This window comes from Harpia harpyja, chromosome 3, assembly GCF_026419915.1.
Source record: "Harpia harpyja isolate bHarHar1 chromosome 3, bHarHar1 primary haplotype, whole genome shotgun sequence".
Lineage (NCBI taxonomy): Eukaryota > Metazoa > Chordata > Aves > Accipitriformes > Accipitridae > Harpia > Harpia harpyja.
The window spans coordinates 17825754-17843688 of NC_068942.1; the positions used below are offsets into that span (position 1 = coordinate 17825754).

At 39.0% G+C, this 17935-nt stretch overlaps 1 protein-coding gene across 6 annotated transcripts in view; it reads left to right on the top strand.

The window, feature by feature from the left end:
• EPHA7 (EPH receptor A7) overlaps positions 1 to 17935 on the top strand; it is a 167341-nt gene that overhangs the window by 70942 nt on the left and 78464 nt on the right. The gene's annotated exons all lie outside the window — the stretch shown is intronic.

Genomic DNA, 17935 nt, shown 5'->3' on the forward strand with positions numbered 1-17935 from the left:
GTCAAGCGGTCTCTGAAGAATAGTTACCAGGTTGTGAAACTAGGTACAGAAAATAATCATTTTTTGCTCTTGAATAACTTATAGCTTTTACAGCATGAACTCTGTATGCCAAAGAGTTACTCTGTAAAGCTGGTGTATGCAGAGGATAAATCAGAAGTCCTTCTCCTAATATCAGATTAGGGATTTGCAATTGTATTCAGTTTTGAATTTCATTGCTCTGTGGGTGAAAGATAGACCTTTAAAAAATGTGCTGTTCAACCAGCAGATTAAATAACATGGTAATAAATTTGTAGGAGAGGTTATTCTTTTTTCTTATACCTGTCTCATTAAAAATGGTGAAGACTTAAGGTATTTGGAAAGTTGAACAAAAATGCTGTCTCAGTGGGTAAAAAGAAATAATAGCATAGTGCGAATCTTTCATTCAGTTGCCTACATTTCAGGCACACTATGTCTATTTTGGAAATTCCTTTGTAATTTTTCTGAAGGTGCTTTTTCTTCTCTGTTTCCTCTCATTTCCCTTCCCATTCCCCAAAGAAAAATTTTAACAGGTTATATTTTACAAAGGTTTTGACAGAAACATCTTAGCTCAGATACAGCTGACAATTCCTTGAGAATTTTCACAAGTCCATTTCCTGGAAATAAATTTACTCACTTTGTCACTGAAGCTGACAAGAATACATGTGTTAGTTAAGTTTCATGTTTTGAGCACAGAACAGAATTGTTGGATTAGAAAAAACTTTTTTAAAGGAATTATGAAATCTTAAGATCATAGGATTTTTCTTTGTCGTCATAATTTTTAAGTTAGCCAAAGCCGACTGTTTGATACTCTTAACTAAATACCCTTGAAATAAGCAGACAGTTTTACAAAGGCACAACTGAACTTGTAACACTGTTTTTTCTTTACTGTTTGCCCGACTTCTTAATATCAAAATTTAATTATCTGCCAGAAGATTATTTTCTTATTTAATGAAGGTATTTTTTTTTAATCAGAAGTTCTCCATACGCGAGAAAATTTGGTATAACTGTGGTTTATGCTTAGAATAATTTTAAGGGAAAAAAATCTGAAAATATTTTACTGGATGAAAAGTGGAGGCAACAGTGTTTCACCATGTAACTCTCACTTCTACCACTTTGAACTTCAGAAAATGGGAACAACTAACAGCATGGAGATTGATCCTGGAATGCAGAATCTTTCACCTTTAGGTCACCAATTCAAATTCAGTCAACCCAAGCAGTGACCAAAAATTGTTACCATATGAAAGTTGTTTGTGAACTGTGTGGAATTTAAATGATGATCTCAGTTCATTTTCTTTTTCATAAACATCATCATAAGCAGTGCTTTTGGCAGTCACCCAAAAGAGAAGGTAAGATTAAAGGAGCATGACCTAGTAAACTTTTCACTCCTGGTCATGCTCCCTTCAGGTGAACATAGTGGCTGGAGAATTTTAGGTTGCTGATGTGAATTGTACTTATTCTCTGGATAAAGACAGAACTTTAGTAGTTTTTTCTTTAAATATCATGTTTTAATTAATTTGAATCTTTAGAGGCATATACTGACCCAGTGTGTTAGACTGCCAGTCTCATGGGTGCTCCTGCAGCTTGAATTCCATTCAAACTGAAACCATTAGTTGAATATAAAAAGAAAATAATTTACTTCCTTTTGTTTTTAAGCAGCTTTACCAAATGATAAACTGATCTCTTCAGTTTTATTTGCAGTTTGCCAGAAAAGAACATATTTTGGTGCTTACCAAATGGCTCCTGCCACATATTCAGACTTCTATATTGCTAGTATAGTAGCTGTTTTCAGTCACAGGAATACAAAAAGCCTTGAAAAAAACCTGTAAAGGACTTCATTAAAGTATGGCCATTTGCATAGCAGGAAGGATCTTTGCCAACTGCCAAGCTGCTGAGCTTTAGCTTTGCTGCTGACTTTGAAGAGAAATGTAATATTCGGTCTGAAAAGTATTTGTGTCCCAGGTGTCACAGCTGATGTTAAGACAAGATACAGGGTGCTTAATTCTGTTGCTTTAACAACTTTCTTTAGAATGGTGATAGAGCAAAAAACATATTAAAAATGGCCATTTTGAAAGGTCATTTAAGGTCCTGTACAGCAGCTCTTGTGTGTTAAGAAGAGAATGGTCTGCTGGTTCAGGCACTGGACTGGGGCTCTGGAGATCCATGATAAATTACATAGTCATTCCCATAGGCATCTTGTGTTACTTTGGATAAATGACTTAATCTCTCCATGATGCTGTTCTTCATGAGAAGAATGAGAATAATAGGACTTCTTTGCATCAAAGGACCATTGTGAAGAAAAATCCATTAGTGACTGTGAGGCGTTTAGACACTATTTTGCTAGTGGCTATATAAATACTAAGATAGGTTAAAGTTATCTATTTTCCTGTTTTTTTTTTTTCTTTTCTTGTTAAATGTGTGATAGAATTAATCCCTTGTTTTCATGTTAATCTAGAGCTGTTGATCTTCTTTGTTCAGTAACAGCCAAATTCTTCTTGACTGGAATTCCTGTAAACCTCCCTTAACAGACTTTTTTATCCCTCTATGTTTTCCCTGAGAACTGTAATGCAAGAGAGATTGTACAGGACTAGTTCAGTATATCACCAGCTTTTTAAGAAAGCTTGGGTCTCCTGCAGCTCTGCTGGATGCACTGGGTAGCTGCCAGTGTTGCATATGAAAGAGAAACAAATCTCACCAGGAATCTCCAAGTTCTCAGACAGTGAGCAGGTAGCAGGGTTAGCCCTTAAGGATGTTTTAATAATACATTTGCTTATTAAAAAACCCTGAGATTGTGACCTTTCTGCAATAGTTTGTTCTTCTGGAACTTTGCTTTTAATCACTAATCATTGTGACATTTTTTTGGCAACCTAACCCTTGTGAATCTTTTTGCAGTGTTCTAGGTAAGTCTCCTATGGGACAAAAGCAGGTCTTTAATACAGCAGTTTTTAAACTGTAACACTGATGCATTCCTCCATCCCCTAATTGCACCTGGGAGGATCTGGTTCTTGTTGCAGTTAATAAGCTGTTCACCCAGTACTCAAAAATAACAAGATTGGTCACATTAAAGTGCTTTTTCATGGCTTGTGTTTTTTCTCACCCCACTACTCCAAATGAGAGGAATAATTTTACGGAGACTAGCACCATTACTCTATCTTTTGTGTGGAAAGATCTTAGCTGTGTTTTATATTGGAAGTGTTCTAAAACGTAGGTGTCACCTTTCTGTCACATTACAACATCATTAAAGCTCAAGAGGTTGTTCAGACATACGGGCATAAGATTTTTTTAGCTTCTGTTCTAATGGCTTCAGGGCAGGCAATTTTAAATCTGATGGTCTTCCAAGATCATAGAAAAGAAGGTGTAAAGAACAAGAGAGGATACTAAACTTTGGGGACAAATTTTGTTATTTTTATTTTGATTTAAAATATAGTTTAAGTCATTTATAGTCAGCAAACTCAAACCATTAATAAGGAGGTAATCACAGACTAAGTTTTAGGTACAAACACTGAGGACAATTTGCCACAGCTCCAGCTGATGGTGAGCAAAGGCAGAACCATCAAGCCTTGGCCTCCTGGTTCCTCTTCAGCACTTTCTCAAAGCCACTGTCCTGCCTCATATATTTGCAGTGGGATGCTGCGATTGCTTTGCCACCTTCTTGCTCCATGTTACATTTTGTTGACCCAACCATAAGGGAAGAGAGAAGCTCAAATGCTCAGCTGGAGCTTTGAGAGTGCAACCTTTTTGGATCCTGTGATGAAAGGACTCCCAGTCAGTGGTATATTCCCCTGTTCTGGCCAAGCACTACCATTTTGCTTTTCTTCATGATCGAGTAACTTAAATGATTCTCACTAGGGGAAACGGGGATCTTCAGAAAGCCATTTCTTTATTCATAGAATCATAGAATCATAAAATGGTTTGGGTTGGAAGGGACCTTAAAGATCACCTAGTTCCAACCCCTCTGCCATGGGCAGGGACACCTTCCACTAGACCAGGTTGCTCAAAGCCCCATCCAACCTGGCCTTGAACACTGCCAGGGATGGGCCATCCACAGTTTCTCTGGGCAACCTGTTCCAGTGCCTCACCACCCTCACAGGGAAGAACTTCTTCCTTACATCTAATCTAAATCTACCCTCTTTCAGTTTAAAGCCATTACCCCTTGTCCTACCACTACATGCCCTGGTAAAAAGTCCCTCTCCAGCTTTCTTGTAGGCCCCCTGATCTTGGTTTTGAAAACTTTGGGTGAAAGACTGATGTAAAATGTGTACTACTGAAGAAAAAAGTCAACTGATAAACTATTTTAAAAGCATCCTCTAGGTTCTTGTTGAGGCCAAGGAAATTTCACGCATTTGGACAATGGGCTAATAACTTCTATGATATAGCTGGATTTGTAATGGTACAACCCCACAGGTGTATTAAGAATAGATAAACCTCTTAAATGAATGCCTTGTCTACATTCCAGAGGTTTACAGACAACTTTGCCTTGTCCTGTCACCATGGGAATAAGGAGTCCTTGCACATGTATGTCCTAACCTGAAGTTTCACTGGTGTTTTTCTAGTCCTCTTTCCCTTCCCTTCTCAAGCCCCTCTTCTTGCTCCTTCTCTTTGCCTTCTTTCTTGTGTCAGTGACAACACTGTTGTGTGAAATAACAGTGCATCACCAGTATTGCTGGCATTTTACAATTACTTAAGTCATTAATATCACTCAGAAGTTGAAACATCACAGTCCACTTACAGGTCAAATTCCAAAGGTTTTCAAAATTACTGTTATTGCAGTTATAAATGAGGGTTTTAGCTGACACCTCTATCAATTAATATAGTTCATATTCCTGTAAAGCAGTTAGGATTTATATGAAATAGAGAGTTATATCTTCCTCATGGTCTTTGAAACACAGAGAATAGAACTTACCAGTCCAGTAAATACCACATTTTCTAAAATTTTTACTACTGTAATGAGAAAAGCTATTATTTTTTAAAAAGACGACAGGAATTGTGGCCTCTTTATCTTTTCCTGTGCAGTACAAAAACGTATTCAGTTTAATGGAATGCCATAATGCACTCCTAAACTGTCAGATTTCTAAATACAAGCCATACATCATGACAGTGCAGAACAATGTATTTTGTACCAAAGCAGTTCTATTAGAGAAGGTGAAAATATGTTAATCCTACCTCGACCATCAGGGACCCATATGAATTTGCATTATTCTTTTAACCTTGAAGTGAGTAGGTGATATAATTTTTTAATTTTTTAAGAAAAATCTCTTCAACTACAAACAATATTTTTTGTTTGACAATATTATTAATGACTTCATAGACATCAGTAATTATTTGCACATATGCAAAATATTAAAAATCTCACAGAATCTTTTGTTACATCTGGGGGTTTTCATTCTTTTGCTTGTAGATACAAAAAAAAATTTGTATCCATTTTGAGTTAGAATACTAATTGTTTTATTGTACTCTATAAAGTCTGGACAAAACTGCTCACAGTTTCTGTTGCCCACAGATTGCACTGAAATGCAGGCTAGTGTTGGAAAATCTGACCACAGATCTGTTATAGAGATTTATAGATTATTGCATTGAGTTGTCTCGAATGTAATTTCATAGTAGGAACACCTGAAATTACCATTCTAAGATATATTTTAACCTGTCAGGAAATGATCCTGTTAGGTGACCAGCACTAATTGTATTATTACATCTGTTTTGGGGGAGGGGTGAGAAGAAAAAAAAAAAAAATTAAGGTAAGGTGATTACAAGAGTTACAGTGGATAAAATACTTTTTTTTTTTTGTTGGGGTTTATAAATTTGAAGTACTACCAGACAGATCTTGTACTGCAAAATACGAAAGTAGTTAAATTTTGGAAACCGGTTGTAAATTAAATGAAATCCACTCTTATGTCCTCATCACATGAAACATCTTGGGGAGTTTTGATTTGGTTTTTTGTTTGTTTGTTTTTGTCATGAACGTACATGTAACAGAAAAGCTCAAGATAAATATGGCTGTGGTACAGATTTAATATAGTGTAATATCTGCAGAGATTAACTGTGATAAAAAATGAAACAGAAGAGGCTCAGACTCCTATAAAAGTTGAAAGCAAATTCTTCACTTTTGTGGCATTAGGTGCTGTATTGTTGTTATTGCTTTGTTGTCTTCAACTGATCTTAAAAAAAAAAAGCAGTTTGAAACTAGAAGCTTGGTTATGGCTGTATGATTAATGACAATGAACGGCAGATCAGTTTTTAAAAATAAGCATGAAACCATTTATACTTTAGATTTAGTTTCAAAAAAATAGATTTGGTTTCTTTTTAATAAGTATGAAGTCATCTATATTTTAGAGTTTAACAAAATTATTTGCTTCTGAAAAGTCCAAGAGTGGCCACTTGGAAAATAAAACTTAGTCTTCAGTATAAGTACAATGTTGACTCCATCAAAGACAGCCCTCGTATTGCTTCAGCACTATGATCACATGTGAGCCTGGAGAAACCTCAAACAGGTAGTTTAATTCTACATTAAAAAGTGCTAATTAGCTCCATTTTACAGTTGAAAAGAAAAGATACAAAGTACTTGAAAGGATCTGGGTGCTGGGTCCTGCATTCATAATCCAGACTTCAGTGTTAAGAAGGAAGAGAACAGTTTCCTCTTACTCTCAACTGTGGTTCCACAGATCTCATGTAAAGGAAATGATGGAATAGCGTGGTTTGAAGCACAGAGGAGAATAGGAATGTTTTATCAGTAGCCCATTATTAGGAGGTATGAAGAATAGCATGAAATTTCACCCTCTGCTTGTGGGAAGTCAGGTGCCTCAGAAGGGTTCAGGAGAAATGTGCTGGAAGAAAAGCTGTTGGACCTGGTTAGCTGAAAACATAGCTCCTTCCCTTTTGCCTTTAATTTGGCACTGGAGTGTATGTGGGATTGAGAGCCAGAAAACCTGTCCAGAGGTCAGCATGCCAGTATTCATGATTTTTTTGAGCAAAGAACAGGTTCAGCCTTCTGTTAAAAATGGGGTGCTATGGCTCAGAAATGCTGCTCCGGCATTATGCTGTAGCCAGTGAAATGGGAGAGTAAGGTTTAGTTTCCTTCTTTAACCAGTGAGTTTAACTGTGCTTCTTCCATTTCTCTAAGAATATCCTAATTTTTAGGCCACAGAGCCATGTTTATGTGTAGTGCCTAATTTTCTTCCTCTCCTGTTGCCTTTCTTTCACATGACAGAGATTCAACAGGAACGACGGAGAGAGACTCCTTACTGCTGCAGATTTCACTAGTATTCAGAAGTATACTGGGAGGGAATGTGGGGAAAAAATCACGAATGAAGTGCCAACTTAATGGAATGACTAGTACTGATGTGAAAACAAATGGTTGATTTTGTAACATGAGATATTTAGGCTGGAAATTACAAGTTTTCTAGCCATCAGACCAGTGAGATTCTGGAGCAGCCTTTTGATGGGAGTAGTGGGACACATAATCTCATTTTAAGATGGAGCTTGGTCATTCTTTTGGAAGGAATGACATCACATGGTTGCCCGAGATGGCAGGTGACTTGACATAGTGATCCCAAAGTACCCTTCCACTCCTACCTTCTTAGCTAGGAAAATACTTCTATTTTGTTATGTTCTCCAGTTTCTCAGAAATGTTTCACCTGTAATTTGATGGTGATATTTTTTATTGCTTAAGAGAGGTTGGACATAGAAAAGAAAAATCTTTGTTGAGATTGTAGAAGTCTGGTAATTGATATGTGAACTGGAGATGATGAAATAGCTGCATGTAGGGTAAGAAACAAGGAGGACACTGTTCACATTGAAACGGCTGGAAGGGATGTATAAACAATTATGGCAGTTTGTATAGCTGTTTTAATATTGATGTCAAGACTGATAAAGCATAGAGTAAGTGTTTTTTCATTGGATAGCGTAAATTTAGAATGCAAGCAAAGGCTTATCCCCAGTTTGTTTACTTTTAAATGAATGTTGCATTTGTTAACCTTTTAGGAACTGTAAATTCTGCATCATTGATACTAAAAATACATTTGACTGTACACTGACTTCACCATTTTTTAATCAAAACACTTATTTTGTAATTTGTGGGAGGACAAATCATGTTGTGGTCAGTAAAAGCAGTACTCCAAAATACTGCTTTACATTGGTACTACATTTAAATGAGTTCAAATCAGATTTTTATTTTTTTTTATTTTTATATTATGCCATCAGTGGTTCAAACCCAGAAGACAATTTTATGATCCTTAATAGTAACTGATTCTTACGACGCATTTTAAACAAGCTTTGCCTTACTTTGTGTTGCACAAAAACTAGATGCTAAAAGGCTTTTCTGCTACAGATAATAATAGTATAGTCTTATGTAGTGTCTTAAGTTTAAGGGACTCTTTGGAAGATTGTGTTTATCCCAGCTTTGTTAATGTTAAAGCTTCTGCTTTCATATGTTGTGCTGCTAATGACTCAGCACCTTACTGGCAGTGAAACAAGAAGCATGTCATTCATAATCAAGGTGCTAAAATGAAGTTTTGAATCCCATTATAAGGAGGTACTTTGCAACGGGTCATTAGCTTGCTCTATGGCATGAAACCCCTGGAGGACGGTCTTTAAGGTTACAGATTATAAGTAATGACATAATTGCCTGATGATGTAGAAATATGACCAAGGTTTTAAAATGTGGTTTCTCTGAATGCTTCAGGTGCTGGATGCCCACTGACTAATGCCCATGGCCTGATTTTCAGCAGCGATTGCTGTGGGGAACTGTTCCTTTCAAAGGCTCAGGAAGGAAGCTGTGGCGATAGGACACAAGTTCACCTTGCACCGAGTTGCTCGGTCAGGCCTCAGGGACACAACAAAGCAGACACCTGCCAGACTCTTTGGCAGGACTATTTACTGCATAACTGAAGTGCCACTGGACTTGTAGGCAATTAGCATCTCTGAAAATCACGATATGAGTTACAAAACCAAAGGAATTGAAAAGTAAATCTGAAAAATTTGGGCATTGCTATGAATTGCTTATGTACATCTTTTTTTTATTACATATCATTATTTGAAGCTTAGATAGAAAAGAAAATGGATTTCTCCATTGCTGATCATAGTTAATTTATCAAAAAAGTAGAGCTCTGAAAGGAATTGCTTTTTAAAACATTGTGGGTTTTCAATCCATTTTTCTTCCTTTAACAAATTGATCTGTCATTCTTGAAAGATCAGCAAAATCCCACAAAGACATAGTAGGTTTTGTATAGCTTTTGAAAATCAAAAAATGGATTCTTTTATATGTGTGAGTGTGTACATTTATAGGGGCTTTAATAACCTGCATTCATCTACTTACCACTCTTGTTTAACCTTAAACTAACAACCTAGAGATTTTCCAGGATATAGTCTCCATTGTTTAGTTCACTGTGTGTTGTTATTTAGTTTGTTAGTTTGTTGGCAAAGTTAAATTACATGAGTTTTGACTCATGGTCACTGTAGCTATACTCCCTTAAGCTGTTTCTTTTCACCTATCAGACTGAGTAGGTTTATAATGGGGAGGAGTATCACTTGAATGGGATACCTGCAGTGAGAATCCAGATGTTGAAAGAAGTGCTAAGGACGATTCAGAAGACAGTTCTTTCTCACTGTATTATGTTGAACCCATTGTCCCTTGTGAGAAAAAGAATTTTGCAATTGGATTTGTTGCTTTCCTAATGACTTAAAAAACCTGAAGTTCTGTCAGCTGTAGCCTTGGCACAATTTGCGAGAGGAGAGGTGTTAACCTTTGTGTCCTGAGCAAATTCCAGTTTAAATAATTATGTCTCACATCCCTGTCATTCCCTCTGTAGCTTCAGTTGGATTATCTATTCATTTCCTGTCCCAAACCTTTGTGTAACATTTCCATGTGCTCTGTAACAGTTTCCACATTTCACCCTAGAGCTAACTGTAATCATCTTTCTTTGTCTGTCCCCACATACAGACACAGAATAATTGTGAAACTCTTTGCAGGCTCATAGAGAAGCTAGCCAAAGGCCAACTGCATTAACTAAATTAAGGTAAAATTCTAGATCCAGCACAATCGGAATTTAAAGCAGGACATGAAATGGCTTTAGTGGCATGTGTAATAGGTAATCTGCTCCTGTCAGTGGAGGGAGAGCAGACATCTATTCTCATCACTTTAGACATATCTGAATCATTTAACACGGTTGATCATGAGATAGTAGTTTCTTGCTTGAGAGAGGTAGCAGGATCCAAAGTAATACACTAAAATGGTTGGCATTCTTCCCAGACAAACACATCCAACAAGTAGTCAGGGCAGACCGCCTTTCTGTTCTTCATTCTGGTGTCCTTCAAGAATCAGTTTTATTGCTAGCTCTTTTTGGCATCTACACTCAGCTGTATGAACAGGTCAGATGGTATGCTCGAGAAATATGCAGATCGTATTAATTTCCTTCTGTACTTTGAGACCTGTAACCATTCTGGTTTCACTGTAGTGGCAACTGATTGCAAGAAAACAGCACAGAAATGAAGAATAGTTGGTTGAAACTGAACCCAAATAAGGCAGAGATGGTACTAGCAAGAAGAAAATGACAAGTCAGTGAGTTTCCAGGCCCAGTGTAGTAGCTTCTGGCGAAAGTCATACATCATTTTTTGATGAGTGCATTTCATAATTTTGGAGTACTTCTGTATTCTGTGTCGACACTAAAGCCGCCACAGAGTGACATCTGGTAAATAAAACTGTCCATCTTTCCTCTTTGGGTAAGAGAGTCTACCTCACCCTGCTGGATGTTGAACTGGCTGCAGTTTTTCATGCATTTACTGCTTCTCCGTTGCATGATAGCAACACAGTATACCTGAGCATAAAGCTCTTACTGCGTAGGGGAAGTTATCTAATACAAAGGGTTGCAGCACCCCAGACCACCATGAGCACATCAGACTGCCTTACATTGGCTTTTCAGAGAATTAGGCTTAACTTCAGTCTCCACTCTTATCTTCAAGACTCTCTGGCCTGGGCCCAGATATCTAAAGGCTATCTGAAGCTCCAGTGCTTGATACCTTCCCTCTTGGAAGTTCTCCAGTAGATTTCTTCACAGTAAATATAAGGCTTATCTGTAGGAAAGAGCACACAGCAGTACAGTTTGCATCAAAGTCTCTGAGTTAATTCCCAAGGAATCTGGTGACTATCGAAATATTGCCTTATTTCTCTGTGTGATGCAAATTTCTTGGACTTCCTTCTATCTTGATAGTTACACAGAAACAGCCGTAGCAGAACAAAGAGGCACCTTCCAGCTTGGATGTTCAGTTACTCCTTCCTCTACTCCTTGAGAAAGAATGAGAAATGTATATTATATTTATATGCTTCTGTGTTTGTAAAGATCCCTGGCTTTATAAACTAGTACAACTCAAAGGAGTACAGTGAAAATATGCCAAATTATAACAGATGAATATATAGATGGGAAATCACTATTACAAGAACTTGCTGGATTATATGGCTCATAAGCTTTTCTTCTAAAGAAGCTGCCAGACCACTTTTTGTTCTGTTGTAAATCACAGACGTAAATAACTGCAATATCTACACTGAAGCTAAATACTAAAATAATGAAATAAATGTTATGACTTTTTTTTTTTTTTTATATTATTCCTTACGGTTAGCCAGTAGCTAGAGGTGCTGGCTACTGAACAATAGAAAACCCAATTTATTTGTGTGCAAAGCTGGATATTGATCTTTTTTTTTTAAATTCCTCATAATTTTGTTTATTTTACAAAAACATGCTCCACTCTTCATTATTCTCTGACTGATGCTAATAGTACTTCTTTTGGAGAACTTCAAAATACAGAAGGTAGTAAAGTGGGTTATGTACATGTGCCTCTGCACATAACTTCATAATATTTGGCTTATTTATGGAACTCATGTCTCTCACAATTTAGGTTTATTACTGAGATTCTTTGTAATGTTTCTTGAGTCAAAAATGTGAAGGGAAAGAAAGACAGATACTTATTTTTCACGGTTTAATTGTATTAACTAAGTATTAGATTGTGATGTATTCATTAGTAAGAACTGTTAGGTGATAAATTTATTCAATATAATACATTTTTCTAGCCCAAACTCCTTTTCTACTGATAACATTTGTATTCATGCAGATAGACAAGGCATTGCTAAATGAACGAGAAGGGATAAAATGTACAAACCTAAATCTTTATGCAGAATTCGGTTACCTTTCTCATGACTGTTTTAATTTGTGTTACTTAATTTCAGCAGTTAGAAAAACTTTCTGGGTTTCCTATGTACTAGACTTTGGTCGTAAGAATAAACTCACAATGAAATCATGAGAAAGCTGTATCAAAAAGGCTCAGAAGCCTCTGATGTGGAGTCTAAACTGTTAATTGCTTGCCACGTCTATTTAAAGCATATTCCTGGGTGAACGTTTTTTTAATTAGAAGAAATTATTAGATGTAGCAAGATTTTTTTCTTTCACTTTTATAAGGAACATATGTAACAGAATAGAAGAAGGTGTAATATCCCAAATAAAATTTAACTTTCTAAACCAGAAATGTATTCAGTTGTCAAGGAGTACTTCAGAGCTAAATGGGTCTGATGTCTCTTTAGTATGAAAATTTTGGCATTACTCCATTCACTTCAATAAAATTACTCTTGGCTTTCAGTAGCAACAATTACAGAAGCATCACACCTTTTCATCCCTCTTCAGTTTCCACTAGGGTGTCTTTGAATTTTAAACCACAGTATAGTCTGTTCATCCGTTATTTTGGATGTTTTCTTACTTCTTATGTTACTGCAACCATTTGAAAGCCCTAGCTGGGGTGGGGAATTGTTCTGGTTTTGCCTTTAGGATGACACTATACAAAACAGATGTCTGCCTGAATCAGCTGGTCTTTTGAGTTAACTAGACTTGTATCCATTATTTTCAAACTGTTGTTCATGAAGGTGTAAGATTATCTCAGAACTCTGGCATGTGCAGTCAAGGACTCTCAGAAGGAGCAATTTACAGGCCCTAGCAGGTACAGCAGGAAAAACATACTTGAGCTTCTTGTGGCTAGGATTAGTCTTCTCCTCCCGCTCAGCCGCGGTGCTATCCCTGTTTCACAACAGCCGCTCAGGCTTTCATGGTGACAGAACTGGGGCTGTCCCACACCTTCTGTCGGGTTCCCAGCAGGGGAGTGGAAAGTGAAAAGCACTCGCTTGGTGCAATGTAAACCTCGGTCCTTGTTCAGACTTGGTATATTAGGGTTATTGCCCTAGCACAGTGGCAGGTACTGCTCCTAGTGCCCTCTCATTACCGTGCTGAACTTTCTAACATGATTTTGAGAGTTCAAGCAAGAGTCACGTTCACAGTGTCGCTCTGCCTTTTCTTGAGGACTTGTGTTTCTTTGCTCAAGAAGACCTGAATGTTCAAATGCAAAAAGAGGAGATTAATGGTAGTGGGCTAGACCTCTATCTGATACAAAGGCGTGTACACAGCCGTCACTTCAGAGGGTGCTGTACGTGTGGAAGTCGGTTCAGGCTTCGTAGTACATCTCGGATTGCGGCAGGATGTCGGCTTCACTGCTCCTACAGGTATCCCTGCTCACAAAAAAGGGACCTTTTTTGTCTTCATAAAAGGCTCTGAAGCACTGCGGCTCTCATGCCAGTTTGCTGAAGTACCAGTTTGCAACCGGGGGGCTCTGGGAGCAGGCTGACAAACGCACCGGCCTCGCCTGCCACCGGGCTGGGGCAGGGGGACCGGGAGCTGCCGCTGCGCGTCCGTCAGGCCGGGCAGTCACGTAGGTGTTCACAGGGGCTCCGCAAGAGACAAAGCGAAGGTTTATCAGCTCTGGATTTCTGTTTTATTTATCTGTTCTTTTTGCACCAAATTCCTTCCGCTGGATTTTGTGGGTTCGAGGCAGACAATAAATAGGTGGGTTTGTGTCTTCTAAATATATTCATCAGAGGAATAGAAAAGTGAAGGGCCACCTGGAGTTAAGATTTTAATATTTCAGTTGTTACAAACCAACTCCAAAAACAATATTTTTTTTCCCCGGCAGATTTGGTGTGAAAATGTTTAGTTGAGCAGATGGAGCCACAGCTGGTAGTGTACATGTTTATCGGGATAGTTGGCATTTAGCTGCATCCAAAACTGATGTCAGGCTCAAAGATGCTAAAAAGCAGGAATGACTGGAAGCGGAGATGGTACTTCATCAGATCAGCTAGGAGCAAATTTTTTTATATTTTAGTACTTTGGCCTTGTAAGAATAATTTTAATCCGGCAGGAAGTTAAACATTTAAAACTAAAATTAAAAAACATGTCAAAATAGGTAAACATTTGCTATTACTATCCTTTAATAACTAGCCTGAGGAGTGCAGAACATAACCCAGAACGTATCGATGTTTAAGGCCTAGTTAGCAAATAACACACATCTGCTGATGTTTAATTATCATGCATGCTTTGCTGGCAGATTTCAGGGTCTGCATCGTTCTTATTTACCAACGGAGTCTCTTGTTTCACACATGAGAACATTCAGCTGGAAGTTTGAGAAAGGAGAGGGCACATGAATAATAGTGAGGAACCAAAGAAACAGAACAGATATGTGTAGACGATAATGATTTTACAGTTGTTGTCTAATGAATACAATGAGGTTTGACCTTTTACGCCATCTGGACACTCACAAATCTATGGGACCTGATGGGATCCATCCAAGAGTACTGAGGGAACTGGCTGAGGTCCTTGCCAAGCCACTCTCCATCATCTATCAGCGTTCCTGGTCAACAGGGGAGGTCCCAGAGGACTGGAGGCTTGCCAATGTGACTCCCATTTATAAGAAGGGTCAGAGGGAGGATCCGGGGAACTACAGGCCTGTCAGCCTGACCTCGGTACCGGGAAAGATTATGGAACGGTTTGTCTTGAGAGCACTCACACGGCAGCTCCAGGATAAGAGGGGGATCAGGCCCAGTCAGCATGGGTTTACGAAAGGCAGGTCCTGCTTGACCAACCTGATCTCCTTCTATGACCGGGTGACCCGCCTAGTGGATGAGGGAAAGGCTGTCGATGTTATTTTCCTAGACTTCAGCAAGGCCTTTGATACTGTCTCTCATGGCATACTCCTGGAGAAGCTGGCATCTTGTGGCCTGGATAAGTGCACTATTCACTGGGTGAAAAACTGGCTGGATGGACGAGCCCAGAGGGTCGTGGTGAATGGGGTGAAATCCAGCTGGCGGCGGGTCACGAGTGGTGTTCCCCAGGGCTCGGTGTTGGGCCCTGTTCTGTTTAATATCTTTATTGATGATTTGGATGAGGGGATTGAGTGCACCCTCAGCAAGTTTGCAGACGACACCAAGTTGGGAGGCAGGGTCGATCTGCTTGAGGGTAGGGAGGCTCTACAAAGAGATCTGGACAGGCTGGATCGATGGGCTGAGGCCAATTGTATGAAGTTTAACACGGCCAAGTGCCGGGTCCTGCACTTCGGTCACGGCAACCCCATGCAGCGCTACAGGCTTGGGGAAGAGTGGCTGGAAAGCTGCCCACCAGAGAAAGACCTGGGGGTGTTGGTTGACAGCCGGCTGAATATGAGCCAGCAGTGTGCCCAGGTGGCCAAGAAGGCCAATCGCATCCTGGCCTGTATCAGGAACAGTGTGGCCAGCAGGAACAGGGAGGTGGTTGTTCCCCTGTACTCGGCACTGGTGAGGCCGCACCTCGAGTACTGTGTTCAGTTTTGGGCCCCTCACTACAGGAAAGACATGGAGGTGCTGGAGCGTGTCCAGAGAAGGGCAACCAAGTTGGTGAGGGGCCTTGAGCACAAGTCTTATGAGGAGCGGCTGAGGGATCTGGGGTTGTTCAGTCTAGAAAAGAGGAGGCTGAGGGGAGACCTGATCGCTCTCTACAACTACCTGAAAGGGGGTTGTAGTGAGGAGGGTGTTGGTCTCTTCTGTCAGGTGGCTGGAGATAGGACAAGAGGAAATGGCCTCAAGTTGAGGCAAGGGAGATTTAGGTTAGATATTAGGAAAAATTTCTTTACTGAGAGGGTTGTCAAACATTGGAATGGGCTGCCCAGGGAAGTGGTTGAGTCACCATCCCTGGAGGTATTCAAAAAGCGAGTGGATAGGGTACTCCAGGGCATGGTTTAGGGGGCATGGTTAATGGTTGGACTTGATGATCTTGAAGGTCTTTTCCAACCGAAATGATTCTATGATTCTATGATTCTATGATGTCCCATTGTGCGAGACACTGTACAAACAGTGGGGGAGAGTCCCTCTGCCAGGGAGTCTAAAGGAAGAAGACAGAGTCAGACACTGAAAACTTCATTTCAAACAAGGATTTCAGCTTAGAGCTCCTTAGGACAATTTTAAATGGAGCAAGTGACAGAAGTGTACTCTTTCTGTGGCCAAGGCCGTGCCACAGTCTTATGACCATGTGGGATATTACTCTGTTTAGGTTAATAATATTGCATACATATATATCCAGGATGAATTTAGACCCCTGATTTCAATCGTATTTCTGGAATTAGTTTTTTAAAAGGATAAACAGTTTCATAATTGTTTTTTCTTCCCCATGTGATTATTTTTCCCAGTACAATTGTTCTTCCTGTGCAACATTTTCCCAAATATCATTGATGCATCTTGGACTCTGAAGAAAAATGGAGTGTGTTTCTCTCATCTCCATAGTACACAGCATTTGATAGCACTGGCTCAGTAGAGATCTGTTCCAGTAGCATTCCCGTACAGATGGGGTAACCTACAGGAAGTGAGATTTATTCACATATATTTTTATTCTGTAGGTGGCAAAGAATTTTGGCCTAATTTTTGGCATGTGATATTCTGAAGCAGACTCCTTCATTTGTTGTCATTGCACAGGTAGCAGAGAAAAGTATCTGTCCGAGCATATAAAATGGCTGCATTATAAATGACAATCTAAGGGGAACCAAACTGCTTTACTGGATGACCAGTGACGCCTGTCAGCTCTTTGCCGGTGGGTTGTGAATGCACAATGTACTAAAATGTAACAGTGCCTTCAGTAACAAAATAACAGCATGTGGCATTGTGCAAACTCTGAGCAATTCCAGTTACTTTAGGGCATCCTTGGAGTCTGCTATAATACAGAAGGCCCCCCTCAGCTGTCATCTCCTGGGGCCCGTTCCAATTTCCATCATAGTCCAGCCTGGGAAACATGAAAAAGTGCCAGAAAGGCATCCTAATCCTACATTTCACTGAAGTGGCCTTCTTAAAAATATAAGCTTGTACAGAATTCAAGTGCCATGTTTCTTCCTTGTTGGAAAGTTGCCTAATAATAATGTAGCAGCGTTTAAAGATGTTTCACTCGTAGACTGTACCTGAAAAAAAATTAGTCAAACAATCAAGTTGGTGATGTCCATTTTTAAAGCAGATGTGCACTCATGCATTCCAGTGCACTCACCCAACGGCAGGGCAGTAGCATAAAATGAAGTTATAATTATGCAAGCTTAATGATGGTGAAACAATAGTACTTTATGAGATAAACACCCATGATGTTTTATAAGGCAATAGGTTTGTTACACATATTTGACTTGCGCTAATTCCACAGGATGAAGAATACAGTTTCTGCAATACAGTGTGCAGAGACATGTGGAACCCCTCACAAACGGGATTATCTCCTAGCTATGTCCAGATTCTTTTGGGGACGTATGAGTCAGTAATCTTATTCTTATCTCACCTTTTAGCTTTTTAATGCTGTCTCAGGGCTTTACTAATTGTGTTGGACCATACCGTCTCCAGAGCACTAAGCATTACCACAAGTATGCAGGCTTTGGTCAAAAAATATTTTTAGACTGGCATTAATGGAGTTTAATATATTATAGATAAATCTGATAACCGGAAAGGATATGCCACTTTTTTCTTTTTATTATTTTTTTAATTTGAGCTTTATGTTGATTTTTCAAGAACATATAGTCATCGTAGCACCTAATTATGAAAATTAAGTTATGTGACATCAAAATATAA